The 21,506-nt window shown below is 42.2% G+C and overlaps 1 protein-coding gene across 6 annotated transcripts in view; it reads left to right on the forward strand.

Moving 5' to 3' along the window:
* Positions 1–21,506, forward strand: part of OSBPL3 (oxysterol binding protein like 3) — a 164,563-nt gene that overhangs the window by 15,055 nt on the left and 128,002 nt on the right. Inside the window, exon 1 of one of the 6 annotated variants that reach the window (XM_090046744.1) lies at positions 7,430–7,449. The exons of the other annotated variants lie outside the window; for them this stretch is intronic. The gene's annotated coding sequence lies outside the window, so the exon portion shown is untranslated. Of the gene's footprint in view, positions 1–7,429; positions 7,450–21,506 lie in introns of those variants that run through there. 6 annotated transcript variants of the gene reach the window in all.

The raw sequence follows: 21,506 nt of genomic DNA on the forward strand, positions 1-21,506 counted from the left end.
ATGCAGAAGGGTCAGAAGATTAGAACAGGAAAATGTGGGATTTCTGTTGGTGGCCTTTCTGTGGTCAAAGCTGCAGTACCACAAAAAGGGATGGTTTGGGAAGTAAGTGGTTATCAGGGTTGACCTGCTAAATTTTCAGCTGACAGTTTCCAAGGTTGGAATGGACTGCCACTGGGGATTGTGTTCATGGGTTTGTAGAATAATAGATGGTCATCTTGTATAAGCTTGAGAGTGATCTTAAAGTAACCTGAATATCATTTTAGACATACTTTTTGAAGGAAAAATCTTTAAAAAACAAAAAAACCCCACCCTTATATATTGTTGAAATTAGATTATGGACCTGTATTTGTTCATAGCACATCTTTTTCGCCTATCTTAAATATAGGTGCTGTCTTTTGGTGTTTTCCAGTCATATGGTGCTGTCTTGAATTTAATAGGTTTGTTAAAAACAAACCAAAGAAAAAAATACTATAGCCATTCCTACAGTTTCACATTCCAGCTTTTTTGGAACTCTGGGATGGAGATCACCTGTCTCCTGACTTGATTGTATTGGTGTGGTTGGTTGGTTTGTTGCTTTCTTCCTGGTTGTAGTAAACATTATTTCCATACCCTCCGTCCTATTAACTATTTTCCTTTTTTTGGCCCCATGTTCAACTTTATGCTTCTCTTCCTCCTTGAAAGATGAAACACATTTATTTCATTTTGGGGTCATACATCTTAAGATTATCTTCAATTTCTGTCCTACCCTCTCACTGAAGAACAACTCCTATTTTTTTTCATTTCTCTTTTTAAGTGAAGTAGCTCATACAAGGCTGGATTAGCCTCCAGTGTGAGCAGCCTTTTTGGTGAAGAAATCTACCAACTTTCACATCCAGGAATATCTGGGCCTTACCATTTATTTATTAGTAGCATTTTTCCTCCAGTATATGTAAAGGAAATTAATCTCAGAATAAGACTCTTCCTAGTAGGTTTTTTTTCTCTCTTACTGTTGGAGATTTTTTTGTCTATAGCCAAATATGACTCTGAAAATCTACACTAGACTTTCAGACCTACCTCAAGGGAACCTGTCTTTCCTCAGCATCTTGACCTATTCTCATGCAGTTTTACCTATGCTATGTTGTTTTATTTTTTAATTAAATACATTTGTTATTGTAAAGTGCTACCTCTACCATCTCTTTACCTCTTCTGAACAGTGTGTGCCCTCATTCTGTTCCTGACAACTATTACAACATATTTTTATTATCCTTTATAAATATTTGATTTTCCATCCTTTGCCAGTAATTTGAGTTCCTCTGCTTTTGTTTCCCACTTTTTGTTTAATTTGAGCAGTGGTGTCTACCTTCCCGGCCCCGTGGGCCAGATGAGTATTTCATGGGTCAGTTTTGTGGGTTGTCAGGTAGGCTCAGGCTGTCAGCCTTACCCTATGCACTGGCCCAGTCTAGCACAAACAGCCATGTCATCTAGTCCCTGGGGCCCTCCACAGGTCTGGAAATTTGGCAACAAAGCCAACCAGCAATTAACATTGTCGCTGCTCCCCCACTGCCAGATTTCTGGACTTGTGGGGAGCCCCACAAGCTGGGCAACATAGCTCTGCAGACCAAACACGGAGCACCACTGTATTAGAGTACAAGCATCTCATTTATTTCTTACTGACTGAATCCAGTTCCCTAGCAGAATTAAGCACAGTCCTTTTGCTGATTGTATTGCCTTACTCTGACACTTTATCCATTGTCATATCCTCGCTTACCTGATTTCTTCCCCACCCCAACATTTTCCTATGTACTAAAGCCAAAATTAAAGAGCATCTCCCTGCTCTCCACACTTACTAGTTTTAAAGCTTTTTTGTCAGTTATGTAAGCTCAGCCCCAAAAAGCTAGTACCCTGTAAATTAGAGTCCATGTGTCAAGTCTGTTTTTTGTGATTGGCTCACAGTGGTAAAATGTCCCAAAACATTCTTTGTAGCACCAATGTGTAAGCCATCTCTTCATCTTTTTGTCCATATCTCCCCTATCAAATCATATTTCTGACTCCTGGGAGGAATGGCTGCATTCAAGGCAGCAATAATTGGAGGTGGTGTTATAACCAAGGTTTAACATTTTTTACCACCCTTTCATGCAACTTTACTCTGACCCTGAACATCAGAGTAAATGGGTTTTGTTTTTGGTTTTTTTTTCCCCAGAAGTGAGAAAATCAAATAGCTAAAATACCAGAGGAGGAGAAGGGGCTTGCAAGTGTTTAGCTACTTGACTCTGGCATAAGTTATCCTTAAAGATAACTGTCAAAAAAGGGCCTCCAAATGAAGCAAACGGTGCTGCAAGGGACATTCAACAGATACTGCTACATTTGGAAGCTGTTATCATTTGCAGGTCACTGAACACCAAGGGAAGTGACTGGAAAAAAAATGATTTCTAGGTTGTCATCAGTTTAGTTAGCAGCATTGGGTAATTGTTCTGTTCTGTGGATAAAGCTTATTGTCGGAAGACCCCAGCTACTGTATTTCATAGATTTCATAGACATTAGGGCTGGAAGGGACCTCGGGAGATCGAGTCCAGCCCCCTGCCCAAAGGGCAGGAAGTCAGCTGGGGTCATAGGATCCCAGCAAGATAAGCATCCAGTTTACTCTTGAAGGTGTTCAATGTAGGTGCTTGAACCACCTCCGCTGGCAGACTGTTCCAGACCTTGGGGGCTCGGACAGTAAAGAAATTCTTCCTTGTGTCTAGCCTGAAACGGTCTTGCAGGAGTTTGTGACCGTTCGACCTCGTCATCCCTCGGGGCACTCTGGTGAACAGACGTTCCCCCAGATCCTGGTGGTCACCCCTGATAAACTTTATAGGTGGCCATCAGATCACCCCTGAGCCTGCGCTTTTCCAGGCTAAAGAGTCCCATGGCTCTCAGCCTGTCATCGTAAGATCTGTTTTCCTGACCTCTGATCATGCACGTGGCTCTCCTCTGGACTCTCTCAAGCTTCTCCACATCCTTTTTGAATTGTGGAGCCCAAAACTGGACGCAGTACTCCAGCTGCGGTCTCACCAACACTGAGTACAAGGGGAGAATGACGTCCCGGGATTTGCTCGAGAAGCATCTATGGATGCACGCCAGCATTTTGGTGGCTTTACTAGCCGCAGCATCGCATTGGAGGCTCATGTTCATCTTGTGGTCAATGATGACCCTCAAGTCTCTTTCTTCTGTAGTGCTAACCAACGTAGCACTGCCGAGCCTATACGGGTGCTGCAGGTTTTTCCTCCCAAAGTGGAGAACCTTGCATTTTTCGGTGTTAAACACCATGAGGTTCTCGTCTGCCCATTTGCTGAGCTTGTCCAGGTCAGCCTGGATCACCCGCCTATCTTCTGGCGTGGATGCTTTGCCCCGAAGTTTGGTGTCATCGGCGAACTTGGTTGAACAGTATGGGTCCCAGGACAGAGCCTTGAGGGACCCCACTGGTCACAAGGCACCATGATGAGTGACTGCCATCAATCACAACCCTCTGGGTCCGACCACGAAGCCAGTTTCCCAGCCAGCGGATCGTGGTGGAGCCAAGGCCACAACTGGCCAGTTTGGCCAAGAGGTGATCATGGGATACCAGATCAAAAGCTTTTTTGAAGTCAAGATATATGACATCAATCTCTTCTCCCTTGTCCAGGTGATAGGTCACCTGGTCATAGAAGGAAATGAGATTGGTCAAACAAGACCTACCCGCAACAAACCCGTGCTGGCTGTCCCTTAGAACGTTAGCCTGGGCCAGTCCCTCAAGGATGGCCTCCTTAATAAACTTTTCTAGGATCTTCCCCAGGATAGAAGTTAGGCTAATGGGCCTGTAGTTAGCCAGATCCACTCTCCTCCCTTTCTTGAAGATCGGCACCACATTGGCCTTCTTCCAGTCTTTGGGCACTATTGTGATATTGTAACAACAACACATTTAATTAGAGTTTATAACTTGGTGCCTCCATGAAGTCTGAAAAACATACTCAACTTCTAGGGTGCCTATGCACATGCAGTGAGGCTGCTCCCATGTGTTATAATTACAGCATGTCGATTTAATTGAGTCTGCTGGAGTACGATAATTACTTCTCCAGCAGACTTCAGTGTTGCATGTATTGGCATCCCTGTGCTGAAAAATGGTGGCGGGGTGCTTTTAACTAAAGCTCATTAAAGTGCCTCCACCACCATTTTTCAGAGTGGGGATAAGTGTGACTTTCTGGGTGCTTTAGACTGGCTCCAAGAGCCACTCTAAAGCCTCTTGCCCCTTACTCCCTTCCCCCACTCCCCACACTCCAAGTGCATGTGTATAAATGCCCCTTGAAGCTTAACAAAATTAAGTGAGTCAGGACTCATGAGTAACCTTTTTCTTCCCAGCTCTTGTGTGCTCACTTGCTCGCTGTCTCTCTCGGGAAGAGTACGTATTTCCTGCGTTTGTTCACAGAGCCAAGACAACAGATCCACTTCTTTCCTAGTTGGGGCTCCCTGTCTTTCCATCTTTCTGTCCTGCTGAAATCTACTTTTTTCTTTTTCTTTTTTCTTGTGCTTTTTCCCCATTCTTACCAACTGTCTTTCTTTTCTCAAAGTAATTCTTTTCTGTGGTATCTGCTGTGGTTATAGATATGAGTGATGCAAAAAGCGGTTCGTTTCTTTTGGAGGCTCGCAAATAATTCTCAGGCACACGCTATTAGCAGTACAAAAGGTGTATTTGCAAATAGGGTCAGAGCAGAGACAGAAAATCTCAGATTACTCCGCTCCCTGAGGAAATTCTTAGCTGGCTTTTATCTCTTCCCTCCTGGGCACGTGTGCAGAAACAGGAACTCTTACACCTCATTTCCGGTTCATACAAACGTACATGTGATTACGTCACTTCATCCGTCGCATGTATATTATAATTAACTACTTAAGTATGCGGGGCGGATAGGCATATATGCATCAGCTAATTGCGCACGCTCAGAAAGCTCTCTAGGTTACCAAGAGTTGAAATCCCCCCCCTTTCAAGGACACAGTCAGTTGAATTCCAGCTTCTGTAATCTGCATGTGAAAGTCAGGGGGAGAGAAGAAAAGGGAGTGATTCTTAGCACAAAAGGCCCTTGGTAGTGTTTCTGCTTATCAGGTACGAGATACAAACTGTGCAGTTCTAACAACACTCTATTCATTATGCAGTTCTAACAGTATTTCTAACATGAGGACGGGGAAAATACTGAAGGGACCTCCTCCCTTATGTTCCGTCATGATCCTTGGTGCAAGAGACTTCTCTTAGCTGACAGTATGTTTGTTTAATGAAGATTTGTGGGAGTTCATTCTCAGCAGTTGCTCAGCAGCCTTGGGAATCCCCACCCCCTTGTGGTCAGTCAGAACCTGAGCTTGGAGATCTTCTGCAAAAGCTGTAGAGACCTTTATGATTTGAGGTTAAGTTTGGGGGTGGGGGGAGGGAGGGCTTTTTTGGAGCACTTATTATTTTAAAAAATTTTGGAGGTTTTTTTATAACTTTATCCTGTTTTTATTGTAAACTGCCTAAGCCTCTTTGGAGCGGGCAGGATATATATCTAATAAATAAATGAAAGGCACTTGAGTACTCCAGTCTGACTGACATCACCAATTCCTGACTTCTCTGTTTTGCTCTTATTTGCTAGTTGCCTTAGTTTTGGGTATTAGCAGAACTAGGGAGGAAAATGAATGGCATCAGGTCACTTACCTCATGCCCTTTCCACTTTTTTGCACATGCTTTTTATAATAGTTCTTGCAAATACATATACTCTTAAGTGTATTTTATATCTCTAAACATAGTAAATAGACTGTTCAGTTTGGCTGAGACTAGATTTAAACCAGGAATGTCTTCTGCCAGAATAGTATAGTTCGCAAGAATGATACAAGAAATTACAGCATAGAAGGAGCCTACAAAGCCTGTTCTCTCTATACTGATCTTTACTTTCAGTTTAATGAGTAAGTCATTGTTCTTGTTGTGTAAGAAAATGTATTAAGAGTAGAGAATAAATGTAGGTAACAGTCTACCTAAAACAAAAACATGGTTTCAGTCTTCAGGCTTGTCTAGGCAGTAGGAAGCTGATTGCCCATCTTGTTTCAACTAAGGTTATAAATACTAGCCTTGGAACACTTATGCTTCAGGACAGAACTCTGCATCTCTGGGCTTCCTTCAATTTTTTTTTTTAGAGTGAGATTAAAGAACATACAGTTCTTGTAATCCAGTCTGATCTGTAGGTGGGGATTGGACTGGCAGGGCACAGAATGTCTTGGGTTTGCTTTAACATTTGTAGCATCTTGGATGGACCTTCTCTTTTTTCAAGGCAAACTGGCTAAGGACAGAAGTTACACAAACTGGTTTAAGTGATCAGAAACTAGTTTAAACCTGTATAGAACAGACATTCAAAATGGCTGAAACTAGTTTAAGATAAACCTGAATGAATGTAGTATCAGGCTTAACTAATTTTGGGTCAGACTGGTTTATGAAACTTCCGTCTCAGACCCCTTCCTGGTTCAAGTTAAATCACAGTCCCTGAGCATCCCAGCATGCTTTCCAGCCCCGGGCTGGGCTGGGTTATGCCATCTGCTGTAGGGAGCAGTGCTGGCCCTGCCCCTCTGCTCCCTGGCTGGAGCAGTGAGAACTGGCTGACAAGGGGATGGAGGGCACAAGCTGGGCTGGGGATGTAGCTCAGTCTGGGGGGGGAGGGGACTCCCTGCCCCCCCACAATCCCAGACAAATCCTGGCTGGAGCCAGGAAAGAGGCTTAAACACCCCTTGCCCTGCTCAAACTTACTGCTGGCTGCAACTGTGGACTACGAATCCCAGAGGTACCTGGAAGTAGGAAGAAGTGATGATCAACCCTGCAGAGTCCTGCTGCTGTAAGTCTGGACTGCAAATTCCAGAGACCTTGGTGGGGCAACAGGAAGTGAACACACAATCTGAGAGCCATGCTCTGGTGCCCCCCAGCTTTTGGCCTGAGTCACTGCAGGCATGTGGCTGCATTTCCTGAATCCAAGGCATGAATGGTGCGCCCCTCTGGTGGCTGGGGGGCACAGCTGCAGTGGCAGCACGGCAGCAGTGAGCAGGGAGCTCTTGCAGATGCTGCCAGCACTGTCGGTGGCAAGTGCCAACCAGGGGTCAGCAACCACCCACAGGTGCCACCAGCAGCAGTGGCCAGGGGTGATCATGGACTGCCCACAGATGCCACCAATACTGTTGGCAGCCCCTTTTTTGCAGGGGGTGCACCTCCCATGTGCAGGGGGGGCACATGCATCCTTTACGCATTGCCCCGATCCAAAGTAAATGTCTGTTCACTTCTGTTTCAGTTTAATCTGTGCAGATTAGACTAACCTGCAAAGACTGAATCCATTCAGCTTCGGGCTTTTTGACTGTGTATCCCCAGACTCTTGTGCCATTGTAATGCCGTAATTCTTATGGATAAAAGCAGCTTCAAATTCAGCCGAACCCAGTGCCAGATGTTCCCTCCAGGTGAGACAGGATTTTGCACGCTCCTTCCAGCTTTGTGTTGCTATCAGATGACTTCATATTACTTTTTGCACATACGGTACCACCATGGAGATGACCCCACTTTCTAGAGCCATTTTGAATCTCATCATACAAAATATTCTTGAGGATGCCGTCTTCTCTCATTCTTGTGATATGGCCGATCCATCACAAACTTTTCTTCTTGATGGTGTTTTTTATGTGTCAGTCTTGTGCACTTCAGTTCCTGTGTTTGGTATTCTGTCTTCCCACTTTATTTTCAGGATCTAATGCAGGCATCTCATGTGGAAGCTGTATCAATCTCTTGATATGCCTAGTATAGGTAGTCCACGTATCTGAACCGTAAAGCAGAGATGACAGCACCCAAGTCTTGAAGAGTCATGTCTTCTCTTTAGCTGAGTTTGCTGTTTACGGAAATGTGCATGAAATAATAGCCCAAAATTCTTAGCTCCTAAGAGCACTATTATGGAAAATAAAACAAAGTGTCTCCTTAAGAATATTGTTTTTTAAAAAAATTGAATAAAATGGAGGTCCCCTACTCTATATACTTCCCAAATAACTGAAGAGGTCGTGGTTGAGTATCTTGCTGTTGAATACTTATCGTGACCCTTGTATTCATCACAAATGCTGTACCTGCAGGGCCTGTCCAAGGGTCAGGGCTGTTCCTGGGGTGGGGGGTGCAAATCATGGTGACTGCCCCGGGCCCCATGCTTTAGGGTGGCCCCCATGGAGTCAGGCGGCAGAGCAGCAGCAGCAGTGCAGAGGTGGGCAGAGCGGCAGCTCCCTGTCCTGCCACTTGCTAATTCCTCCCCCACCATCCCCTATGGTGGCGGTAGATTCTTTGAGTCCAGGGCCTGTGGGATCGGAGTGGAGGCAGGGCCCTGTATGGGCTGATTTGCCCCAGGCCCTGCACCCTGCTTGGGTTGCCTCTGCCACAGGTAATTAGTGTCCTAGGCAAACTGTGTAGCTTGGTGCCCCCACCACTTCTAATATAGAGGAAAATAAGTCTAGAATGAACTTTTATGGGGAGAGCAGCTTGGAGACCGGCCCCTATAGCCCCAGCTGCACCTCTGGCCCTGGGTGGTGGGTGCTCTGGGCAGGAATGAGGGGCACTAGCAGGGCTGGGGGCAGGGGCAGGGCCAGTACAAGGTGGAGCTGTAGCCAGCCAGGACTGTTGTTTAGAATTATGTTCCTGTTATTTTGTTCTGCATATAATTTTAGTGCACCCCCCCCCCCCCAAATCTTGGCATCTTAGGTGACCATCTAGTTTGCCTAATGGTTGGACCAGCTCTGTGTACCTGTATAATGTACCTGACAGCTATAAATGCACTTCAGACAGATCAATGTGGGGTCTTGATGGGTGCAATCAAAGCTTGGACACTGGTGTGAAACCATACATGCTGGTATATAATCAGAGCTCAAAAGTGGCAGAGTCCATAATGTCAGGCCAGTGTCTCCTGACTCCTATGCTGTACTTGTGTCTAACCTGAAAATACAAGGTCTGTTGAAAAAGTATTGAGACTGAACATGTATTTGTGGTACAGAGTATTGGGTGGGGAGGGCATGGCTTCGCTGAACATATTTGGGCATCTCGGGACTCCTCTGGACAGGTTTGCAGCTCATGATGTTTCCCCAATTTTCTGTGGCCAATGATTCAAGTAAGATCATTTGTCTCGTGTCCCTTTTTGTTATGTCAGTATCCAGAACAACGTGTGTGCATTAAATTTTGCATGAAAATCAGGAAAACAGCAAGTGAAACATCTGAATTACATAAAATAGTATTTTGTGATGACACTATGAACCATGCAAGCCTTTTGAATGGTATCATCAGTTTAAAGAAGGACGATCGTTGGTTGAAAGTGATGAGTGTTCTGGACGCTCTTCAATATCACGAAATGATGAAGATGGGGCAGTAGTTTGCAGTTTGGTTCGAAACAATAGGCAATTGACTGCCGGAGAGATCGCAGAAGAAGTTGGAATTTCTGTTGGATCATGTCATTTGATTCTTCTAACTGTGGATCTGGGACTGAAACCACCAGAAAAGTGTGCGTCTTGGATGCTTCACCATGACAACATGCCTGCCCACTCAGCACAGCTTGCGAAGCAATTTTTAGCCAAACAACATTGACCACTAGTGCCGCAGCCTCCATATTCACCTGATGTGGCCCCATGCGACTTTTTTTTTTTTTTTTTTTCCTCTTCCCTCAACTAAAGAGAACCTCAAAAGGAAGAAGATTTTGTGATGTGGAAACAGTAAAACAAAATGCAACTGAGCGGCTTTTAGCAATTCTACAAATTGCTCATTGGAGGTGCTTCTAATGATGGCAGAAACATTGGGAAAAGTGTGTGGCTGCAGAAGGAGCATGCTTTGAAGGAGATTAAGCCGAAATCCCTGTAAAATAAAATACTTTGTTTCCTATAGCATCAGTCTCAATACTTTTTTGAACAGCCCTCATTCTCTTTTTGAAAATAGATAAACTGTGAAGAAGTTACTTTTGACTCAAAGGAGTTTAAAACAAGAAATACTATATGATGGCTTTGTAAATGGCTTCTTCACAGTGCAGCTTTATGCAAACTATTGCATACAAATGCACAGTCCCTCTTGACAAAATTTGTCTTATTGATAGCTTTGGTGCATTAGGCTTAAATTATGGCATTTGGAAAGCATTTATACTGCTCCAGAGATTTCTTGTATAATGCCCATCTTATTACCATGTGGTAAACTACTTCTACCCCAGAAATACATCTGGTGGCATAGATTTCACTGTGTGTGTGTAAAAAAACAAACAAACCCAAAAAAACCCCAACCCCCCTTTTTTTGCCTTGCAGTTTTGAAATGGTCAATTATTAGTGGTTCCTCTTTCTTTTTCTTGGTGCTGCAAGGAATTGAGCTGCATTACATATCTCTTTCCTAAGCTGTGGTCACCCGTTGGCAAGTATACTTTCTTTTTTTATTATTTATTTATTTTTAACATGTCTTTCCACTTCAGTAATTCATACCTGAAACACTTCTTCTGAAATCGGTTTTGGGCATGTGTTTTGATGAAATTTACAATGCAGAACTGTTAATGCAAGACTCAATAGCTTCTCCAGTGTAGATTTGTTTTCCTTTTAGGAACAAAATAAAACTGAAAATGTGTCATTCTCATACCAAATGAGGGAAGAGTTAATTTAGTCTGTATAGTGTGCTGGTGACCTAGGAATGTTTCTACTTTGCAAGAACTAAACGTGGGTAGAAATTCAATGATTTCCCCTTCAGGTTCAAACTTATCAATTTTTTCCTTATCTGTAGAAATGACTGAAAGATGTGGGGGGTGGGGAGGAGGATGTTTAAAAAGGATGCTCATTGTGCTTTTCTAAATGGGGTAAAAACCAGCCTTTTTTTTCCTTTGTTTTTGTAAACTGAACCGTGGCATGCATGATGAATTAAGGGGGATGGTGAAAGAGATGGTTTCAAATGCATACTCTTCTGGATTTGTGTCAATTGCTACAATTCTGTTTCATATATTCCATTATGAAGATTGTACTGATTTTTGTTATCACTGGAAAATAACCTGTCTGCAACCTCCACCCCCCCAACTCTTGTTCTGTAGGTATAAATAGTACAAGCTTAAACTTATCAAATGAATTCTATCACTTCAATAGTAAGGAGTTTTCAGTATACAAATTGTGAGGCACTGAAGTGACAATCGGTGGATTTGGGTGCGTCTGTCCAATAAAACTTAAACTTATTTGCAATTGAAACCCACACCACTTCCTCCCCGTGCCTGCCCCCTAAAACTGCCTCTGTCTACTGTAGTCTCTAACAAGAAGAAAATGTCAGTGGGCTGGTGCCTTTGTTAGCTATTCTAGCGCTTTACTCTTGGGTGGCAATACAAATCAAATGTTTTGGATTGGTGTTTCATAATAGTGTACCTAGAGCATTTTGGCTTCTTTAATTTAACAATCTAAGTCATCTGGCTGTATTATTTAAGTACTGTCTCTTTTTAAAATCTATTAATAAACTAATAAAGTGTAAGTCCTAGTGTTTAAAATTACTGGAGTGCTTTGCAAGCAGTTCAGCAGTCAATGATGGCATCATTAGGAATATAAGTGGGGAGGAGGGGAAATGGATGATGATGATAATGACTAAATAAGCAATTATGAAATACAGATGACATGCAAAAATTCAGTGGATTGAGGACAATAAGGAGAGCCTATTTTCTTCAAATAGGATTTTCTTTTAAAAAAAGAAACAAACCAAACATTTCCACACTTCCCTTTTTGTTCTCATTTTGATGGGAATTGTATATATAATATAATATAAAAAAGCCCTTGCCTTGCATTCTGTTTCTTGCTGTTGGCATGACTTTCATTAACAAGGACACTAAAAAATATTCCCCTACACCCATCTTCTGGTGCATAGATATTGGGTGTAGAGTTATTTGTTCTAGTAAAGGCTTCCCTATTTTGAGGGGGGAGTTTTGTTTTACTCGCTTTACTTGCTCCCTTACCTGCCACATACACTAGTGGGTGCAGTGCTGCCCTGCCTGGCTCCTAGGGGTGGGCAAGGGCAGCACAGGGCAACCCCCTGTCATGGCAAAGATTCCTGAGGGTGATAATGGCACCCCTTCCTAGATGGAAGCTGGAGCCCCACTTGCCCCACTCTAGTTATGCTTGTGAGTCTTGGTTATAGTAGAGCCTCCCTAACTGATTTCTAAGTTATATCCTGTTATCTTTTGGAAAGAGAGCAGGAGCTATGAATACTTGGATATCTTTTTATTTAAGGAAATGTCTGTAGTAAACCTTCAGACTTAGTGAGCAGAACAGCTTTTGAAAGGAATAAAGACTTTTTAATGAAGGTTTGATATGTTGATGTTTGAACGTACCACAAATTATGGTGGGGCCTGTAGTCTAAGGCCTTCATAGACTAAATACAGAATATGTTTAGATTGCTTGTACTTTAAAAGTAGAAGTGCTACCCAGTGTGAGTCAGTCTTATATATCCTGTTTGCTATTCTCTCTCCAGACTTAACTGGCTCCTTGCCTTCATTTCAGTGTGGAAGGCGCAATTCACTGCTGTCAGACACGGGAGGAATCCTTTAATCTTCTTTTAGGACATTGCATTGTACCCTCGTTATGTCCTAGATAGGAAGCTTGTGATGCGAGGGGAGGAATGAATATATTTATCACACTGAGGCCTATTAGATATATTTTATAAGCTGTTGGTATGAGGGAAGTCGTTTGGTTATCACTGACAATTTTTACGACTTGTCACTTCTGAGTTGACTGTGAAGCTACTGTGTATACAGCAAATATTTTGAAATTTTAAACATGAGATACGTGATTCATCCCCTCATGAACTAGCATATACACTGCTGTCTTGCTTCACTGGTTTCTCAATGTAGTATATTTTTGTTCTTTCTGTAGAACTAACCAACAGCTTGGAAGTCTAGTGAATCAAAGAATAAACAACAGACAAGCGTTGTTTTGTAGTAAATCTGTCTTTAACAGGTTTCATTTATGAGCATATGTAAGTAACTCTTAGCGTACACTCGATCTTGCAGAGCTAATTTTGTTCTTAATAGGGTCAAAAGAGGAGTAGTGAAAAGCAAAGCGCATAGCATAGTTGAAGATGTGCCAGTGCTATTGAATATTTGAGTCCAGTTTTCAGAATTTTAGATGCTAAAGACTAGCTAAAAGGGAGTAAATGACCTTAATTGGATGTAGATGATTGTGTTCATAGATGTTACCAGCAACTTTGGCAGTGTTATTACTAGTCATGGGAAAGCAAACAAAATTTTCAAATGTTAGTTTACATCTTTAGACATTTGTGATAAACTGCCTGTCTTTGCTCAGGAAGCTGAAAAGGATGGTTAAGACGAATGTCAGGCTGTTCTGGTATTGTATCCTTAGGCTTTACACCAGATACTTTCTCTGGAATCTTTTTGGCTCCAAGACCCTGTCACAAGTGTGAGCCAAGCAACCGTCTGAGTGGAGGGGGCAGCAGAAGGCTCATCTCTAGCCTGATAGTTAAGTCTCCAATTAGCCAGAAAGGGCTGTGAGCTATCAGCTCCCTTGAGACTTGACTGTGTTTCCAACATGCCCCTAGCATTGGCTAGCCTGAAACTTCATCTTGTCAGGTGTCGAGTATTCTTTATATAAAGACTTCTCTCCAATAGTCCAGCAAACAGCTGTATGGTAGGAAATTCTGGTACTTGATAGCTTTATATATTCATCAACTTTTGATATTTAGTATATCAAAGTCTCAGCTTTTTGAAGTAATGACCTAAAGCTTTTCCATTTTAAACTGAGAATTTGCAACTCAAGTAGTTCTGAGCATGTTCTGTAAGACTATATAATACAGTACTTAGTCTTCTGCTGTAATAACACAGTACTTAGTCTACAGTACTTAGTCTTCTGCTGTAATAGCACATTTAACATGGTAGTTAAAGGACTTTAAAAAAATTCAATAAATCATTAAGTGATATTAATAGTATTTCCATTGGCTTGTGCAACTGGAGAGCTATTGCCAGAGTAGATAGTCGCTTTGTAAGAATAAGACAATTGAATTTTGTCGAGAGAAATGCTGCACAATCATTTCACCTTGACAGTTGGCTAGAGTGGTGTTTTTGGTATTAATTTCAGAGGTGGGGGGGGGCAGGGATTGCTTGCCTGTTCCATACATTAGCAGCAAAGTAACATGTTTTGTGCTAATCTATTTCTTCTCCAAGAATTTTAGCGCACATCACAAAAAAAAAAAATCTTTATGCCATTATAAAAAATAAGTATCTCATTTTACTGATGGTGACACTGAAGAACAAATTCAAAGACATGTACTTGGTGCTGCATAAGAGTTTCTTGCAGAGCCATTGGCTTCAAACTCAAAGTTAGTGGAATTCTGCAGAATTGAACAAGCCTTTGAACTAGTATGAAATGAAAACTCTACCTTTTTCTCTGCAGCCTTCTGTTCCCAGCCTCAGGCAGGGGGTTGGACTAGACCTCTGGAGGTCCCTTTCAGCCCTACTTTTCTATGATTCAAAAGTTCAGCCTGAATGTAAGAATACTTGTTAGGCTAAGAATAATATTTTAGCTTTTACAGTTGAAGGAATCCCATTTTATTAGCATATTTTCTTATAATCCATCAGCATGTTGGAAAAGCTTCATTAGTAACTCAAACTTTTAACACAATGTTCTTAATTCATTAAATGGTTTTGAACAAGTTAAAAACACAGCACTTGGTGATGCAAATCAATAGGCAGGAACATGTTTAAAGATTTTTCTTGCTACTCCCTTGAACAAGAATAAAATATAGTGGAAGGAATAAAATTTCAAGGGGAATGACTGATTTAGAATTTTGTGGGACTGTTTCTAAGGGTGTGGGCAGATGTAACGCTTGGAATGTCCTAAATACACTTTAAACCCCAAGGGTGCCTATACAAGAGTGTGGAGGCTGTACCAACATGCTGGAATTCCCGTGTCTGGCAGCAGACTCAATTTAATTGGGTCTGCTGGAGCATTACCACACTCCAGCAGCCTCCTGTGTCTCTCATATCCATGCCTCCACACTTAAAAATGGTGGTAGTGGTGCTCAAACTAAAGCTCATTGAATGAGCTTTAGCTCTAGCACCCCCGCTGCCATTTTTAAGGGATGCCGATGCACAAGATGCAGCAGCACTTTAACTGGAGCGACTCTTGGAGCTGCTCTAATTAAAACGCCGCCTGCACCCCCAGAGCACGTGTGTGTGTGTGTGTGGGGGGGGGGAATGCCCCATGAGTTTAGATGAGCATACCACTTAAAGAGTGTTTCTTAAACTTCCTGGATTGTTTCAAAAGCACACTGGGAAAAATCTAGTCTGAAGTGGTTCAACGTATATTTTACTTGCAGATGCAGACAGAGTGTTCCATGTCTACTGCCTGGTCAGTCCTCCAAGCTACATCACTCCTCACTCCCCTCTTGTCCTCCATCCCTGCCAAACCCATGCAAGGCAATGGAGTTGCTCTGGGATGCAGACAAGGCTCTAGTGCCCAAAAATCTATTACCTACAGAGACTGTAGGCTGCAGGGGTAGGAAAGCAGAAAACATCTGTGTTTTTGGTTTCGCTTTCCTGCTAGGGACTCTGGGGGTCCCAGAATCATTTGGAATAGGTAGCCAAGTACCAGGTGTGGTGGGGGACTTGCTTTGTGGCCCCCGTCTTCTGGTTCCCAAGGGGCTGGGTGCTCCCTTCCCACTCCACAACTCCAATTTTTTTTTTAATTCTTTTTAATTTGTTTTTGCCTGCACTAAAAAGCCATTTTCATTTCCATGCTTATAGGTCCCAGGCCTGACTACAAGGTTGTGACACAGGGGTGAAGAACAACTAATGGGCTAATTCACTTCACATTTGAGATGGAATGAATAGACGTTCTATTCTATTAAGTACCCATTGTGCAGTGGCTCCATCTTCACCCTCCCTTGCACCAAATACACACCTGAGCAAGTGGGAGATGTTTCCTCCTGTAAGAAAACTTTGCCTATGCAACAAGCAGGGGGTTGAATTGCTCCCCTCCGCACCTTTCGGTCCTTCAGTTCTCTACCATACTCATGCCCTAAATGAGCCTGGGACCACCACCCCTGCCAAGTGGGGTCTATTCCCTGTGATGGGGTCCAGGCTGTTTGCCTTGTGCACTTCTGCATGACCAGCTCGCCATACATGTTTTGGTAAAATGTAACAATGTTCCTTATTAAACACAATAAGCCTTTCTTTTTTCTTTTCTTTCCTTTTCTTTTTTTAACTCAAATTTTTTTTGAGACGCAGATGCAGAAAACTGCAATTGTGGGCAGTGGCATCTTCCTCTTCGTCAGTGTCCAGCTGATTCTGGTTTTCTTCCCCTCTGAGGTAATCCTTGGAAAATTCCAGGCACTGACCCCTGGAAGGCATGATGGTCCGAGTAGCCTATCACTTCTTGGTGGTGTTTTGGCAGCAGTGCAGTACCTAAAACATGGCAGTTCTACTTAGAAGAACCTTTAGAAGTGTATGGGTAGACATTTCTGTCCAGGGACAAGTATGAATCGTTTCCTAATCAGTGAAACTCCTGGAATGGTTCAAGTGTTATGTCTGTCTGCACTGTAATACTACTTTCTCCTTGTAGTGGCTTCTCTCTTATTATCCAAGGACTCTCTGCAGCTTACATTAGTTCTGTTTGTATATCATTATACAAATTAACCTTCTTTCCTATTTAGAACAGTAAAACCTTAGTAATGAAAAATGCATTATATAGGATTTATTGTGATGAATGTTGACAGTAGTGTTATGAATGCTGTAAAATCAGCAATCCCATTGCAATGTCTATTGGACCTTCAATGAAATGTCTGAGGAAACTAAACATACAAAACTGAGACTTGCTGAAGCTTGTACTGCCTTGCAATCCCCTTGGTATGCTTTACTTGGCAGCTATGATGGCATTAACGAACCCTTTGGTATTTACTCCTTCAGAGATGGACCCTTCAAGGTCAAATGTGAAATGTGTGTGTGGGTGTGTTGTCCACCCCCCCCCCCGCCCCCCGCATCGGAGGCAAGTGGAAAAAATACCCAACTATACATCTACATTTCAGGTCTTTTCTAGGCATATCTGCTACTGATGTATAGATTTGGGGGGCTGGGGTATGTTTGTATGTGTATGTGTGTGGCATTTATTTTAAGAGACATGCCCCTAGAATGCAAAAATATTTTTTGAAGATTTGGGCATGCAAGCTGCTGTTTAACTATTTTTAACTCTGTACCACTAATTGCTCTCCTTGTTCCCCCTCCCAAAAGTTAGGCAAATTTAACCCTATTAGATCATAAAGTGCTGACCCAACGTAGATCTTTTCTTGTTAGGGTGTTTTGGTTTTTGTTTTCCCTCAAAAATGTATGAAGCCTACTTCTTCCATGTCGGAGAGGGAGGAAAAAGAAAAGGGGTGGGTATGTATAAAAGTTGCACTCATTGCAGGGATCATACCAAACCACCAATTTTGTTTCATAGTATATCTTCTTTTAGTAAGGTAGCATGCTTAAGCAATGGGAGTTTACAGCTAAATAGACTTTTCTTTTAGAGAAGAAAATATCCTGTAGTCTTTAACATTTACTCATTAGCAAATGTTAAAAATTACAGATTCCTTTTTTTCTCTAAAATAGGATATAGAGCTGTACACTCCCATTGCTTAAGCATGCTACCTTACTAAAAGAAGATATACTATGAAACAAAATTGCGATGTGAGTTTATTTTTTTAAGAGCTTAATGTTGGTAGGAATTTTTCTATGAGAGAGGCACATTACAAGAATTTAAACACAGAATTAAAATACATAATCCCAACTTTTTAATAAAATTTTATTAGAACACTTACTGCGATTCAACTAATATATTTTGAGAGCAACATATTTATTTGTCACTAACAAGTTGTTAGACATTTTAAAAATGTTGGTGGGGGGGAAGGCATTACAATGAAACTTGTATGAGGAAGTAGGATTATTTTTGTTTGTTTGTTAACCCTCCCCTCTTCCCTCTCCCTCCCAATCTTTATCATACCCTTTTATTTTAACTCCTGAATTTTGCATAAGTAGCATTAACAGAAAAAAATGTACTTGGTTTTTAAACTCTTACTACTAGCTAGAACATCTAATTTAATATTTTGCCTTGTCAGTAAACAAAGCTATGAAAGTTGAAGAAAACCATTTCTATATTTGTAGATACTAATATAAGCAGTGCCTTTTATTAAGGGCTGGTCACTATTGAGTTAAGCTCATTAATTTCGATCCCTTATAATTGTGCATAATCTGTCACAGGATAGGGAGGGGAATAGAAAGATTTTGTAACTGAGTGTTTTCAGATGCTAATTTTAACATGGCTCAACACTACAGATTAAAGAAGATAACCTTTTGTACGCTTGTTCAAGCTGTTGGGGAAATGTGTTTTTTTTTCTTCTTTATAATGTGTCAAGTCATTTGAGACAGATGTTTCTAGTTTGGTCTACCCCTTAAGGAAAGGGATCAGTTGATTTCTGGTAGACTGACGCATGTTTTTTTCAACATGAAATTCGGCATCACCTTTCCTAAAGGCAGTCCATGTTCTTTGTATTCCAGAGGACTTCTACCTTACTGTTGTGGAGCAGGTGCACACCATTTGCCTTTAGGAACACTTGCTAATTCAGCCCTGTAGGTTAGGTAAACTTCGTGACTAAAAACAAGACCAGAACTTGTGTAGACCACTTTTTAGCACCACACAAAATGTTACATTTTGTTGCTTCCTACCTTGTTTACTCAAATACAAAATGAGGTTTCCCCTTTCCCCCTCCCCCTAATTGTCAGAGGAAAAATGGCCCTCATTTTAGAATTGCATACTAGGAAATCCCACTAAATACATTGTCTATCATTTAAACAGTTGCTAAAAGCAACATGTGCTTAGCAATGGAAACCAATTATGAGCTTAATTTTTAAATGTAGCCAGCACTGAGCATGACTATAAAACATAGCCCACATTGGGCAAAAATGATGCTCAAAAGTGTGCTTATGGAGTACCTGTGCTAAAATTTGCAGCAGTTTCAAAAAAAGGTAACGTATCAATTGCAGATGAGGCAAGTGTGTGGGTACTATATGCAAATTGCTAGAGCCATGTTTAATATCAAGGTTATGGTTTTCAAATTTGCCCCTCCTTCATGTGCTTGTGTAGAGCAGGATCTGACAGTAAGTAGGGCAGGGAAAAGGGATATTAGGGGAAAATGTTGGAAGGGGAAGCAGAGCGCAAAGGGGCTACTTGGCCCTCCAGACTTACTTTCCTTCCTGTAGCAGCAGGAGGGGGACAAATTCAAAGCAAACTCCAATAATTAAATTCTATACCTGGAAAATTATAACAAATGTATAAGTTTTGCATATATAGGATCTAATTATTTGTGTGTGGGGGGGTCGTCTTATAGTCAGGGTTGTCTTCTATTCAAGTAAACACAGTATCTTTCAGTATGTGGTTGACCCCTGGTCTCCCCTTTGGTTTTTATAATACAGTAAATATTGTAACATGTCCTCTTACCAATCTGTTTTGTTAGAGTGAATTGTTGCGTAGTCCTTGTGTACTTATTTTTATCTGCCTAGATTCTGAAGTTGTTTATTTGCTTACCAAAAGCAAATATATAATAGGGAAGAGAATATTTTGTCACTCTCTAGGAGAGCATCTCGTGGAAAACACATGAATAATCCTCACATAGGAAATTTCAGAAAAGCAGGCACCCTTTTATTTTAAGTAGTGCAATAGCAAAGCAAAACCAGCTTAGATTTGGCCCAGGGAGTGAGTGCAGTTGGTGGCCGTTCTCTAGCAGTTGAGTAGCGATGTAAACCCTATGATGTGGGGATAGGGAGCTGAAATATTTGATTCTGGCATGAAAATATTAATGGGTAAAGGAAGTATAACATTGCCTTTTGAGTGACTCTTCCACTGTTTTTCTCTCTCTCTTCTCATTCCTCCTGTCTGGAATTTAGTGTACATGAACCTGACTAGCTGTGGGGTTGCCATGGGGTCAGTTACCCACAAGGCTATGCCATTTCTACTCTGCTATTTTTCAAAGCCTCCGGGGAATTGTGGCTGAGATGCTGGATCTCTATTCACCAGCCCCGAGCTATAAAGCAGCACATTTAGCATCAGCTCCAACATTTTTTGAGGTGCTCTAGTTGGGATGGCACCAAATGTTTATTTGGCATGGCCACAATCCAAATTAGAACTACATCTATTCATACCCTAGGTGCCTTATAGTGCTGTCTTCAGGGAGGTGACACTTTATCTTGTCCTTCTGCTAGACAGAGGATCACTGTAGTAGAAAGCAGTGGATGATGAAGAAATAAAGTAGAAAAGAGAATATATTTTTCTTGAGACTTGGATGCCCCTCCTTTTACTGATAAGTAAAATAGTATTTATTGAGCTCACAAAGTAGCTACCAATGTGAAAAAGGAGTAGGATTATTTTAGACTGAAATCCTATGCTTTGTGGTGCTGCCAGAGGGAAAGGGTAGACTTTAGACTTTATCGTGTTAAGAAAACATTCACCCTTTATTAGATTGCATAATGGACATTTTGCCCCCATTGAAGCATTTTAATTGGGGCCTGCAAAAGGGAAAGAGCTGCACACAAGGTAAACATCAGTAACAAGCTAATGTATGTAAAACATAATGTAGGTATACACAGAGCTTGTTTGACTAGACCGGGGCGGGCAATTATTTCGGGCTGAGGGCCACTTACTGAGTTTTGGCAACCCATCGAGGGCCGCATGGGTGGCCTTGCCCCTTGACAGGTGCCCCACTCCCTCGTTGCCATCTTGGGACCAGAAGTCATGCCCCCTAACTCCTGACCTTTGCCACCAGAAGTCCTTCCACTTGCCCCCTGGAATTATTCTTTTCAGAATGGGATTTTGCCATCTCTGAACCAGGAAAATATCAAATTGTATTCTAAAAACCAAATGTACTACAACATTCATTAATTTCATTTCAAAAATATATTTTTGTCCTGATTTTACATGTTTGTGTAGTGTAAATAAGGGTGATAGTATAAAAGCTTAAAATGAAGTCTTACTCTTGTATATTGTGGGAGGGTGGATGTAGGTTTTGTGGGTATGTATGGGAAGTTGTGTGGTGTGGGATTTGTGGGGGGGGTGGATGGGTGTGCGTGGCATGGGTGGGTATGGGTTTTGTGGTGGGCTATGAGTGTTTTGGGGGTGGTGGCTGGGGAGGGTTGTGTGGCCTATGTGGTAGGGGAGGGTTTGCCCACAGTCTGTGCCCCTCCCCCACCCTGTGGCAGGCAGAGCCACTGTCAGCACTCCTGCAAGCCCGGGTTCTATGCTCCTGCAACTCCTGGCCTCAGGGCAGTGGCACTGGCCCTGTGCTGCTGCTCACTACCACTTGCCCCCCTCTGCCACTGCTTCCCTTCTCCTGCTGCTTCCCCATCCTGCCCCGGCCACTCCAGCACCACATCCCAGCTGCTCCCATGGTGCCAGCCCTGCAGCTGGGAACCATGTGATGCCAGACTGCAGCAGGCATGGTGGAGAGCGGGGAAGTGGCTGCAGCA

This window comes from Crocodylus siamensis, chromosome 5 (assembly GCF_052110815.1).
Source record: "Crocodylus siamensis isolate JL-2025a chromosome 5, ASM5211081v1, whole genome shotgun sequence".
Classification (NCBI taxonomy): Eukaryota; Metazoa; Chordata; order Crocodylia; family Crocodylidae; genus Crocodylus; species Crocodylus siamensis.